General features: G+C 35.6%; 1 protein-coding gene across 3 annotated transcripts in view; it reads right to left on the bottom strand.

Annotated features, from left to right (window-relative positions):
* Positions 1-8397, bottom strand: part of LOC116344314 (potassium voltage-gated channel protein Shaker) — a 42056-nt gene extending 33659 nt beyond the window's left edge. For 2 of the 3 annotated variants that reach the window (XM_031772793.1, XM_031772790.1), the window contains exon 1: positions 7828-8397. The gene's annotated coding sequence lies outside the window, so the exon portion shown is untranslated. Of the gene's footprint in view, positions 1-7561; positions 7801-7827 lie in introns of those variants that run through there. The other variant, XM_031772791.1, reaches the window with a different exon arrangement.
* Between the last annotated feature and the right edge of the window lie 5899 nt (positions 8398-14296).

Below are 14296 nucleotides of genomic sequence, written 5' to 3'. Positions count from 1 at the left end.
TTTTTTGGTGTGTTGACCGATGATATGTGCGTGTGTAAAAATCCAAATATCGTGAAAATGAAATTGTGCGCATTTCGCATTCAATTGAACACGAATTATATAGTCATTCATGTGTGCGTCTGTATTAGTTGCTCGGCAATATGCGTTTTTCAATCTATTTTTTTTTTCAATGATTCGAAAATTTCTTCATTCATATAATCATAAAAATATTACGTATTTTTTGTGTGTATTTCGCTCTGTGCAATGAAATGCGATTTAATGCACTTCGTTACGGCATCGCAACTAGTGATTGATTACATTCAATATTTTTCATCGTTTATTCGTTCATTCATTTTTCCCCTTCAATAAAGCATTAATATTTTTTATGTGTTCGATTTTACTTCGATGCACAAGTGTGCGCATAATTCGAACGTCACAAGAAAAAAAATTGACTGGCACAATTCCCTGTGGTCGTTTTCATTTTTTTTTTTTTGTTTACTTGGAAAAATGAAAAAAAAGTCGTATCTTTCGTGATCGTCCATGCATTTATGTAATCGTTTTATTTTCTTCTTATTCTTTGGCGCTCTCAGTTTCAGTTTTTTTCTCTGTTCCGTTGATTGTGTGGCGGTGTAATAACTTGTAACTTTTACAAGGATTTTGGCTGACAATACAAAATGTTCTTTATGGAATAAATTTGGCAAGGGAATAATCTCCTGCCGAAAATGTCAATATACATATATGTATTGCTTTGTGTACATGGTTGAATATAATAATACAATTTTTATATGTGCGTTTGAGCGAACATTTCATGACAACGTGAGCGTGAGTATGTGTTTGGTGAGAATAGCTTCGAGACAATTGTTTTGTGTGTCGGATGGATTATAACCGTAATTAATTTCATGATATATCTCGCTAACAAAATAGTGCACATTGTCGAGTTCATATTCTGCTCGGCTAATGTTTTAAGTGAATGGCATAGAGAGCGAGAGAGAGGGTTGTTTCATTAATCGCGTTGTCGTTGTTGTTTTTCGAACATCAAATCGCATGTGACACATCAAACGTCCATAATTTATCATACGAGAGAATATGTACACTGTATGGACATCGGGTGATGAGGAAAAGTCTGTCGTGCTGTTTGGCCTTTTGTTGCGGTCAGCCTTCCCAACCCAGCCTTTACGTATTTATCGTGTGTACGTAACACAATGAAGAAAATGAACGCACCAGCACGAACAAAACTCCTTCCAACCGATGAGAGATTGTTATTAATGGTTAGATTGAGTGCGAGTACTTAATGGTTATTGATTATAAATGTGTGCACATATTAAAACCATAATAGCATTGCATTGTGGAGTAAACAGAGAGATGAAAAACGACAGCAATAATGAGTGATCTGATTTGGACAGGAAGCCGGAAACAGGCAGTAGGCAACATAAGCAAATACGATTTGACGCCGTAAATGTTTGATGTGCTGTATGTGTGTGTTCGGTTTATAACAATTGATGGGAATATGATTTGTAAAACATCAAACATTCCAGAGAATTATTTCTCTAATAGCTTTATTTCGGTGTGAATTGAATGAAGAAAAAAAAACGAGACTATGAATATGTATTTAGCGTGTCTTTACGTGTCGTGTTTTTTAAACTTCTTTTTTTTTTCATGCTGAAGAAAGAAAAAATCAAAGGTATACATTCAAATCGTTCACTTATTCACTCGTTCATGCACACATGCCAATGGAATAGCACACCGTGCCAACATCATTCAGAGAAATTTATTCAAAACGCTCCTTCGAACATGCTCTTTGCACCCATTGTTAATATTCAAATCAAAGTATCAAAGCGGTTTATGTGTGTATGTATCTTTCGTTCTTACTTCGATTTCGTTTTTTGTTGAAGAAAAATCAACTAAAAAGCAGCGACCCCGAGAATCTTTCTCTCTCTAGCCGGAGACTTTATTTTCTATTATGTGTGTATGTGTATTTCTGGGTGAAATGCGGTGTGCTTGATTCGCATGCGAATCGCAATGCACGCATACCCAAATAATATGCCACACCGAATATGGCAGCATAAGCAGAATAATAATGCTATAACGTCGTCATGCATGACGATGTAGCTTGGAATTTTCAAACATATTTTGCGTTCATGATTTTTTTCTTTGGTTGTGGCCATAGAACAGCACATAAAAATTTGCTGTATTTCAGCCTCCATATCGCATATATACCTTTATCAGAAGCTTTTACTGTTTTTACGCCGAATGTGAGAAGCGCATTTGTTGATGGTGTCAGTGCCGCCATGATATCTCATTTTCTTTATCCTTTTCGAGGTGTGTATTTGTGATGGTGGCAAGAGATGTACTTTGACAGCTTTGAAATGTTGACGTTCTTTCAAAGGAATGTGTGCTTTTGCTTATTTGACTGTGAACCTTGGCACTCAACCGTCTTTTGGAAATAGGACGCGCGTTTTAGAGAAAAAAACACAACAATTTTTCTAATTTTTGGAATATTTTTCCAGAACGCATATTCCAGCAGAGTTCACAAAACTTGTTTACCATTCGTTCGATGCTGCCATTTTCAGGCATCATAAAAGTGTTTGCCTACCATTCACAATTCGAACGATTTACAACAATGTAAACAATATTATGGTAAAATATACACAAATACACATTATTCGAAATTCACGGGGTGGCAAATGCTTTTTGGGTGACTGGCGACAAAAGGTTTACTTTATCCAAGAGACGAAAACGATGAAGGCACCGACGGAGGCAACAACAACAACAGCAGCAACAATAATAAGTAAGTACGAATGAAAGGAGAGAGTGAGATTGATATAATAATAAATTGGGCTGAAGAATTTGCGTGTAAATGTTTCGGTGGTATTTTTTTTTTCGTTTGCTTGAGGTTGAAAGCGACTAGTATAAATTGTTGAAAACATGAAATATAATTTGAACAAGTTGAGTAAATTCATACATTTTCGCCTTACAAAATAGTCAACCAGAGCGTATTTATCAACAAACAAACAAACAAAAGGAGCGAACGATAATTTTGGGCCTACGATTCGCGACTGAAAATTATTCATATAAATTTTCGGTTTGTTTACTGGGAGAATGAAGAAAACCGCGCGCGCGAAGCGAAAAAAAACCAATATTGTTTCATTTTCATGTCGCAACAAAGCCAATCAAACAAACAAAGCATAAAAGTTTTGTCTTCGACGCTCGCACTGCGATGAATTTTGATCGTGTGTGCATAGTCTAGAAAAGTAATGCAGAAAAGGCACCAACACGTCGTTTTGATTGGCGCTATAGTACGGTTTTTTTTGTTCGTAGAATTCTCTCTCGCTCATTCTTTCTTTTACTCACTTCCTCGTTTACACATTCTGTTCGTGTGCGCTTTTCAGGTTCTGATTTTTTTTTTCTATCCAGAGTTGGCGTGTCAGTTGGTTTGGCTTTAGTAGTTTTGCCGTGCCGTGCTTTTGCTATTGCTCAAAATATGCTTTGTGTGTGCGAGTTGCCGACGCTGCTGCTATTGCTATTGCTGCCATTGCCGTTATTGCTATTGTGTGTTTCACCGAAAATGTGTTGCAATGCAGATAATCTTTTTCGTTTCGCTTTAGTGTAGACATTCAAACAGATACATGTTTCTCACAATTACACTCTCACGTTCACATTCGCCATGAAAATGTATGCGATATATATCTGGTTGCTCTTTCGCTCCCATTTTCATTTTCACTCAATCACATTCGTATATTCAGTCTCGCTTTCTCCATCATCATATTGTCCATATATATATTTTTTTTCATACACATGTTTGTTGCGTTTGGGCCTTTGCCCGTACTATTCGCATTGTCGTTGGGTTCTTCTTTTCCTCAGTGTGTCTCTCTGTGTGTGTATTCTTCTTTGTTGCCTTTTTTATTTTTTTATTTCACATTTCATTTGATTTGCAATGAATTAAGCCGTAGGGTCCTTTTCGTACGATCGCACAATATACTTAGCGTTAAACTGAAGCTCGCACACGATGATGAAAAGAACATAGCGAAATGAAACAAAAAATCAACAAACAGCTATAACAAAAGAAGAAAGAAGTTCTGAAAGAATAAGCTACTGCAAAACGCGTCACAACCACACCAACAAACATAATTTTTATTCCATTTGAAAATCATTTACATCACTGGACGTTTTGAATATTACAATGGATGTTCAACACACATGCATAAAAGACACTTTATTGTATTTTTTGTAATTTCCATTTTTTTCCATGAAACAAAAAGAAAATAAGCGCAACGTGCAAGAGCCGATGAAGAAGAATTTTTGTTGTTGTTGATTATTTGTTTGTTTTTTTTTCTTGCGGTGAACAATCAAAAGCTATCGAGCCAGAAGGGAAGAAGAAAAATATTGTTGGAGATCGAAATACGAATGGATAGCAGAGGAAAAGTTTATTGGCAAACAAACAAAAGAGGATTCAAAAAAATAGCAATTTGAGAGAATATATATCTTGCATCGGTTTACATAAGCACAACAAGATCGAACGAGCAAATAAAAACAAACGAAAGAGTTTATGTGTATGAAAATGTGTGTGATGGTTTTTGTGTTGGCTCAAATAATGAGAAATTGTGCTCGAACGAAGAACTCATGATGTTATTGTTATTGTGTCGATGTTACTGCTGTTTCGCAGAAATAGTTCAAATAAATAATTCAGTTGATTATATGAAACCTAAATGCTAATCAATTTTCCAATTTTTCGTCGCGTTTTTTTCGACTCATCGACAATTCCACATTTCTGGATAGATTTCGGTTTATTCACTTGCGGTGCACTTTCTTTTCAGTTCCAATCAAAATTATGCTGTAATCGTTCCACTTATTTTTTTTCCTCGCCAAAATGTATGATGGTTATTAAATTTTTGGTGTACTTTTTCGCTTGCTCGTCTCTTTTCCATCATTTCGATTTGCCGAAGTGATTTTTCGGTTCGCTGTTTTTTCCACTTTGTCAAACTGAAAATCTGAGCAAAAGTGCCAAACAGACAGAAAGGAGTGCGAAGGGCATTTCAGACAGAAAATTACAAAAGAAGACAGAAGTGTGAAGAGTAGCGAAAAATTTAAGGTGACAGGCAAGGATTTGCCAGTTCAAACTGAATTTTTTACGTTTAATATAGTAATCCTTCGTGACATAACAATTCATAAAGCATTTTAAGTTGTCATTTTAAATCGATTCAGTTTTCAAGGAATTTGCTTTTCCAGTTCTTGTTTTTTTTCATCGTCGATTGCTGTTTCGCAAAAAAAAATAGTTTTTGCCATTTGTTTTCATGTGCAATGCTGCTATTTTGTTCGACGTCCACACGACGACGGTAAGAAGCATTAGCGAGCGGAAAAAAGTTCCGAACTCGATTCACACAAAGACAGAGAGTTCGATCCAACTAAATATTTATGTCATGAGGTTGCTAGTGTTTTATACTGCGGGCCGACCGTTGTGTGTTGTTGTATTTTTTTTTGTTCTTTTCCAAAGATTCATGCGGATAAAATTTCCGTATTTATGCACACAGGCAGCGAACTCGGTATTCATTTGGAAATCACAAATACAGTCTCTTGCACATACACTCACACGGAACAGGAGTTTGGTTGATTTTGACGCACGATTTTTGAAAAACGGCGAAGAAAAACGGAAGAAAAATGCCGTTAATGTACTTGCACTCATCTGTTTATCTATCAATGTATGTACCGTTTATTCGCATATAGAATGGCGCTAAAGGAAGTAGAAGAGAGAAAAACAGCAGCCCCAAATAATCATGTATGCATGGATTGGCAATTGGACGTAATAACATCATTGCCGCATTAAACAAGTCGTTTTCATTTATTCAACCACTGTGCATGTATACACTTTTTTTTGTTTCTCTTTTATGCTCTCGCTCTCTCACTCACTTTGGTTTCGTTTTTTTTAGTATTTACCCTGTTTGATGAGCGAAAAAATATATATACACACACATCAACGTGAAAATGAATTTCAATCACTTCCCATTACGGACGTTACGAGCTCGACGGTTTCCGATGTGCTTCGATTATTTTCAATCGAATTTGACAACGAACGATCTTGTCGATGTTTTGCAGTCTCGATGAAATAGAACGCAAGTCTTTGAATAAATAATGTCATACAAAGCTATTTTGTGCTGGTAGCGCGCACATGTCAATTACAATCCAAAATGATTATAGAGAAAAAATGACTCGTCGAATTTTTTCCTTTTATTTTTTCAATAAATCGCCAATGCGAGAACGTTTTCCATCGATTTAAAAACAAAAAAAAACGTCTAAATGAAGACGAACTGCTTTCTTGGCTTTTATGATGGACGCTTTTTTTTCTCTCGTTCACATACAAATCAAACATTTTGCAATGGGAGCAAAAAATCGAACGGAATTTAAAATTTCTTTTCAGATAAGAACCGAGTGTTTGTGTGTGTGTTTTTTTATTATTTTGAACACACATCTCGAAATGTTAAATGTTCAATGAGTTGTCAAAAGCTGATGATGACGAACCGAAAAGTATACACTTGAAAAAATTGTGAAAAAGGAGATAAGACAATATAAAAGCATGCTAAATTGAACGAAACAAAGAAAAAAAAATGTGGCTCTAGACCTCTCGAATAAAATCGAGAGAAGGAAAGGGGTAAAAATTGATGCGAGGAACATAAGATTGTGTAAATGGTGCATACTTGAGAGGCGATCAAGCATTACATGGCAATTTCATTAAAAGCTATAAAAACCAAACACGACGACAGAGCGAAAAACAAAAAAATACGGAATTACACAAACAATCACTAGCAACAACAAAAACAACAAACGAGCAAGATGTTGAAGTGAAAAAGGAGAGAAAGAGAACAAAAATTGCATTATTACTGTAGCCCGAGCAGTGAAAGAGCGTTTTATATATTCCAGAACCATAAAAATAACACACAGTTGAAACCAAAGTGCTTTTGCTTCTTCATCTGTTTTGCACTTTTCACATCTCTAGCGGGTCTCTATTCGTTCCTTCTTGTTTTGCTCCTTGCATAATTTTTATTCGGTTTGTTTTGCTTGACGTGGCTTTGCAAAGTTTTGTGCATAGATGTGCACACATAAATTTTAATGGACTATTATAAAATGCAATGAGATAACAACAACAGCAACATTCTAAGCGGATTTGAGCAAAAATTTGGTTTGGCTTTTTTGCTGCATATTAATGTATGGACAGTTTTTTTTTTGGGGAAATTCGAACAAACATTTCCCAACAACGAATAATAAAATATAGAACAAAACAAAAAAAAAATAAATAAAACTAAACAAGCACACACACAAGAAAATGAGCAGTCAATTATATTCAATGGTGGAGGACGAGAAAAATAACATGACAAACACTCAAAAATGCAAGCATTTTGAAAATGTTTATAAATTTTAAACGAAACAGAAAATTCTTCTTTTTTTTAGTATTATTTTATGTTCAATTTTTTTTTTTCGCCTCAAACAGTTTGTGAATTGTTCCGTTTGTTTGTTGTTTTTTCTTCCTTTCTTGTATTTTTTCTCTATATTTTAAAAATAAATTTTTTCGATCATATTTCGATTTTCATACTGTTGTTTGATCATTTCCACATATTTTTAGCATAATTTTTCCATGACTGCATTTTTTTCTCTCATTTTTTCTTTTCTTCTTCTTCTTCTTGATCGTCGTCGTCGTTATTGTTGTCGTCGTCGTCGTTGTTTCTCTTCTGATTCGAAATTATTTCGTATCATCATAATTCAACAAATATAAAAACATATATATTAAGAAAAAACACACATAATACTTTTTACGGTTGCATTGAAACAAAAATTAACTACAATTCACATTTAATTTACTTTAAAATTGTTTTAACGTTTAGTATTTTCCGTTGCTATTTCCGCTATATTTCTCGCTTGATTTTCCTTTTAAACGAACTTAATTGCATTCGTTGGCTGAATGTGTCGAATAACTCTGCGGCCAACTTTTTGTTGAAATAATTTCGAAGATGGTAATCGTTTAATTTTTTTTATGGGCTCAAACTAAAAACATTTTTATTCGTCGCGTAAATCTTCTTCAATAAACTGGTCGCGGGCGCGCGATTTTCAAATTTGTGTTCTTTTTTTCTTACTTTTTCTTGAACGATAAATTTAAAGAGTTTATTTTATTATAATTAGCTTTTGTTGGTTTTTTTGTTGTTGTTTTGTGTTGGTTTCGTGTTTTGCGTTCGTTTATAATAATATAATTATTTTTTGGAGTTGTGATTCTCTCTATTCATAATAATTTTAGCTATCCGTTTTAAATCGTGTGTGGTTGTGTTTTAATTTTTTTTGTTTAGTTTGGTGTGTTGTTCTCTCTAACTGTGTACTTGTGCAGAGAGAACAAAAACTGAAAAACAACAAAATAAAAAACGGACTTCCGACTACTTCGAGCGCATGTTTCGACTGAATTAAAATTTGTTCGAAGCGATGGGAAAATGCCTGTGGAAAATGAATGTGATTGAAGCTTTTGTGAGTGAGTGAGTGAGTGAGTGTTAGAGATATGGGAACGAATGCTGTCGCAATGTGTATGTGGCCCGGTTCCGTAGAACGCGCGCGACAACGAGAGCAAATGGTTCAGCAATAGACACAACGATAACAACAACAATATAAGCTGTAGCAGCAATGCGATTATTCAGGCTGGCCGTGTGCGTGCGAGAGAGAGTTAAATGTGTAAAGCTAGCGAGCAAAATTGTTGGAAAAATCATATTGTAGTGTATTGTTTTGTTGGTGGTTCTGCTGCTACTGGCTCTCGTTTTCTCTCTCTCTGCTCTAGCGTCCGTTTCGAATATATATCGGAATCAAACTCATATATTATAAAATTGTGCGGTACTGCTGGTGCTGTTGCTGTATGTAACAAGGTATACTAGGTATATGCGGTTCATTTAGCCGTAGCTTAGTCGTTCATTCTATATCATGCTGCGTTTTATTTGAATTTATTCGAGCTCTTCTCTAGACCGATCGCATACAGAACGAAAAAAAAAAAAATAAAACTGAGAAATAAAACACAAAATTGAAAACACACAGAAAAAAAGGCGGTCACACATCGACACAAATAAAGGAAAAAAATCAACAACAACACATAGTAGCGCACATTTGTCGGTCGATTTAATAATGCACACCTAAGTTTTATGCTGGTGATGTTGTGTGCATGTAGTTGTAACTGAACACTGAATGGACGGTAATATCATTCAAAAGCATAATTGCATTCTCCTGATGGTACTTCGTTCGCTCAACCATTCATTGTATTCGAATTGCAACCGAATGCATTTAGCACCCCAACGCACTTTTCATAATAAAAGCATACACATGATATGTGTGTATGTACTTAATATAACAGCTTTCTTTCTATTTTTACTTCAAAAATGTTTGACCATTATAAAATAAAAAAACACACTGTTTCCAAATTGAAATGAAAATGTGCTGCGAACTGCAATGAACAAAGCGGTAGGAGCCAATACGGTGTGTTAATGTGTATACATTGGGGGGAGAAAACGACGAAGAAAAGAAAATTCCAATTTTTATGTAGTGACATTATACTGCATATGAGCCGATTGTTTTTTATTCTCTTTTCTTCGTTGTACACGGCATTGCTTCATCAAGGGACGACAAATCAGACACACAGATCCGTCTTTGAACATTGCATTTTCAGCGACGTGATCAAAATCATGCAGCTGAAGAAAGAGCGCGCACACTGACTGCACAGCGTCAAACTGCATCTGTGTGCCGTTGCCCGACTGTAGCACGGTGAAATGTAGTGTGTATGCGCAAAAAAAAATTTCGGCATAGATATTTCTTGCTGCTGGTTTTTGGAGTTGCTCTCGTCTCTGTTTCTCCATTTTTCCATCTCTCTCGCTCGCTCTCTTTTCGGTTGTTCAAAGAAGTGAATTGCGTCAACAGCCAAAACGCCATTGAATAGCAGCAGTCGCAATATAAACCACCATCATTGCACAATGAACACTCCAATACAGAAATACGAAACCATCGATGATACAGATGATGGGCAGTGCACGTGCTATTGAGAGTGCAAATGCCGCAAGGAAATCAGATACGCAAAATTAATTTGATTTTATGAATTGTTGTTTTTGCACCGATGGCCGTCCTCTCTAATGTTATAATAAAACGAGAAATTCATATTGCGAAAATGCGAAAAGCCAAAATTCAGCAAACCAGAAAAATTACGCTGTACAACGAATTCATCTATGAAATAACCCATTCCGATGTGCAATTGAAAGTGGTGGTCATTGGCCAGTGTATCACGAGAGTGTACAATACAGTTCAAATGTATTCCATTAAATGTTGTTCAAAATTTATGTACCCAAGGCATACGTACAGGCTATATTTCGTTGTAAGCACATAAAATTCCATTCCAATAATTCAATGGAAAGTGGGTCCGTTCAAAAGATAGCCAGAATCGAAAAATAGCATTTGAATGGGCCAATAAAAAGAATTTTTTTGGTGAAAAATTGCCATAGACGTCAGAAGTCAAGACAACGAATTAGGCAAAGAAAAGAAAGAATGAAGCAAGTAACTCGAATATATTATATATCCATATTGCATATTCATTCCATTGTGAATTTTTCATTGCAATTGTCGGTCTATCTCTCTTTCTCTTTCTCTGCTATTTTATACATATTTACATTATTAAGTTGAATTGGGCCTGTACCTCATTGCTTTCGGCTCTCTCGGCACGAGTTCGTTACTTACAATGCCATAATGTAGTCTTATTATATTCCTCACGCTTCGTCTACATATATTTACGTTCCGCTTTTACCGAACTCCCTTCATTTTGATTGTTTGTATTTGTTCACTTATACGCTCATTCGCCTGCCTTATATTCTTCAAATTACTCTATGAAACTATGCTCTATCTTGGAAAAATCCGTTCGTTTGTTTGCGTTCATAATTTTTCAATCAAAGGAAGTTCACAAATATCAACCTGAACCCCCGTATCGTGTCATTCAATCTTGTAATCAAATATTGTCGTCGTCGTCTTATTTACATAGCATTCGCTCGCGCTTTATCCTTTGCCACACTGCATGTGGTGCCTATGAAGCACCTGGTATATATAGGCTTATTGCTTTAATAACGATTCTCTGTCTTTTTTAACTGCTGCCGCTGCCGTTTGTGTTGTTTCCGCTGCTGCTGCTGCTGCTACTGTCTGTGTGCGAATGTCTATTTAAACGAAAGCGCTTTTTATTCGTTTAATGCTCTTTGATGGTATTTAACCGTTGGAACGGCGTTACAGTTTTATTTCTTCTTGTTGTCATCATCATCATTCGCGGCTTGCTGCCTCATGAAGTGGAGAGAAAGTCACGGCGGTTTTAGAAGCCTCCTCCTCGTCGTCTCTCGCTTGGTGTATTCCAAAATATCAAATGAACTAAGTGATACTGGATCCCGCACCATCCGCGCTTTAAATTCCTTCACATTTTGCGCAACACAATATTCAAACCAAAGCCAAAGCCAAACCAACAAAGTCAGACAGTCAGCCTGTGTTTACTCAGCCCCACACTCGTGGTTTATTTGAGCTTTTTTTGTTGTTGCTGCTTCGACCTCGTCGTTATCGTCTCCGTTCCGTCACCTTCGCCGTTGTCGTCGTTATCGCTGACAATTCACATTTTATTTAACTGCTTTGCTCTATGTTGTTACTGTGTTTGATGATGGTGTGCGCTTTTTTTCTGGTTAACAGTTGTGTTTTCTGTTTGTTGCCTGCTGTTGCTCACTTTGTGTGTTTTCTTGTTTATGCCGCTGGTGTTGTATACACTTTTGTTAAGTTCCAACATTTATTCATTCCCTTGCGCGCACAAATAATTCTCTGTTTCTGATTACAGTATCGTTACAGTTTCCATATACTTACTTCATTCCACTTTTAAAACCAATGTTGAATTAATGCATAAAACTCAGCAATGTGTAACTAAAAATAAAATATTGATAAATGTGTGCCGCCGAGTGTGTGTTTGTGAGCGTGCATATGTGTGTTGATGTTATGTTGCCCGTAAACTTTGGCAGCATTAAAAACAAAAGAGCTGATGCTGTTACTGTTGCACTTGTACTCGTGTTGGATTATTGCAAGAGCTTAATCAGTTTTTCTATTGACCGTAAAGGAAAAATATACGATGATGACGAGAAAAGGCAATTTTATTTTATTTTTTTCCAAGAATGAAAAATAGACGGCAAACGTGTTCATAAGAGAAAACGAAGGAGATGAATGAGCGTTGCAAAAGCACGTTAACGTTTGATTTACATGTGTATGTATAAAAGCATCGAAATAAATATTTTATCAGAGTGAAGAGATGTTTACGTGCAACTCAAAATACAAACAATAATAAAACTCTCAAACAACAAAACCGAATACTCTTCTTCTTCTTCGTTACGCGTAAGTATTTCCGGAAAATCATAGATAAAGAAGATAGTGTGCATTATGTTGAATAAATGTTGTCGGATATACATATAGATTGACGGAAAAGCACATCTTGTCAGACGATCATCACAAAGGGAGTTTTTGTTTGTAGGTGATTCAGTTTTCTTTTTTCTTGTTAACATTTCATCAATTTTTTTCAATCTCTTTAGAAAGATAAAATCATAAAGAGTTGTTTTCCGATCAAAAGAAAGAAAGAAAAGAAAAAAAAGACTAACAAAGACAAGTATCGAGTGTAGAATTGGCATCATCAAAATCGTCAAAAGAATGTTTTGTTCTTTGCTTTTGCACGTTCGTTTCTGTTTATATTCCGTTCAATCGAGGATTTAACGACGTCATAATACACACACCATATATTTTCCGTCGAACAATTTAAAGCATTGCCACATGTATTTATTCTCTATGCGCCACCCGACTGAACGAACGTGTTAAAATGTAATTCATACGTTGTTTATTAATTTAACGTATTCCATACTCTTTCTCTCTCTATTTCTTTTTCTTTCCCTCCTCGCTTCTCCTCTTTCTCTCGCTCTGCGTTCTGATATAAATACTGCAAAGTTTATTTTCATATTTTCCGTTTCCGTGTTCTTACGAGCAAAACACAAGAGTGAATTAAAACCCGCGTATAAAATAGACTGAACGAGCAAGCTCTCAAGAGTAATAGAGCCAGAGTGAGATAGTGAACGAGAACCTGAGCGAGAGAATGTGTGCTGAAGGGATACATAATTTTTCCATTGCTATTCCATAAATAGGCTATAATTTACTTTTAGTCGAATTGATTCTGTTTAGTATTTAACGAGTTCGTTTGTTTTTTTTTTCGTACTCTCCTGCGTACGTATTTCAGTCATTATTATAATATGTTGAATCAAATTCGTGGCCACGTATTCGGTATTTAATAACCAACAAACCGCGCTGACGAGGTGGTTGAAAGCACGATTTAAAAAAAAATATGTGGAAAATACCACAAAATCCACACAAAAAACGGGTATTATCATCGTCATTACGTTGTTGTATTTACATTTTTCGCCTACACACATACATAAATAACTTTATTGACTGTAAATTGACGTGCCGATTGTGAAAGACAACTCACAAAATAATGTGGCGGAAAAAGTTAAATCGGATTAATCATAATGAATACATTCATTGAGACATTGCATGGGAAAGGATAAAGGATTTGGAGATGAAAGCGTGCGATTTAGATAAGAGAAAAATGATAAATCTTTGCCTGAGTCAGACATATTCCTTGATTTATTTTAGGAAATCATCTCTAATAGAAACCGTCCGGTTCTCCGACATATTCAATTCGACATTTATGCGTAATTTTCATCCTCGGGCTGTTCGACGGTTTTGCACACATTAAAAAGTGATGGGAAAAATAAAGGCGTATCAGAATGTCATGAAAAAACAATAACCGCTGAGAGTTTTACTATTGATGCGGATGTCGGATTACAAAGAGCTTTAAACCATGTTCCAATACGCAATGTACATTGAAATGGTATTTAAATTCGTTTTCTGCTTGCCGTTACCCTCGCAAATAGCATACTCTCAATGATGGATGGATGGACGGCACATACACAATTGTTTGTATTATTGGTCACGTTTTTGGTTTTTATTAACTAAACGAATTATATGTCATAATCGGTTTCCATGTAGACGACAAGAAACATTGTCACATCCGATGAATGTGTTCCATCTCTCGGTTTGCTTTGTCTTCAAACATATGCTACATCGTTTGTGTATTGTTCGTTGTGTGTTTTATTTCCAATGGAATTGGTTGAAAACCATTCTCTCTTTAATGTTAACCATATCATTCTTGAATGAATATTTTCCGCAAAATCGAATTGAATAAAGCCAACCAATTATTTCTAAT

This window comes from Contarinia nasturtii, unplaced genomic scaffold (genome assembly GCF_009176525.2).
Source record: "Contarinia nasturtii isolate CC-2019 unplaced genomic scaffold, AAFC_CNas_1.1 Cnas_scaffold_1037, whole genome shotgun sequence".
Classification (NCBI taxonomy): domain Eukaryota; kingdom Metazoa; phylum Arthropoda; class Insecta; order Diptera; family Cecidomyiidae; genus Contarinia; species Contarinia nasturtii.
This window is presented reverse-complemented; position numbering and strand designations above follow the sequence as displayed.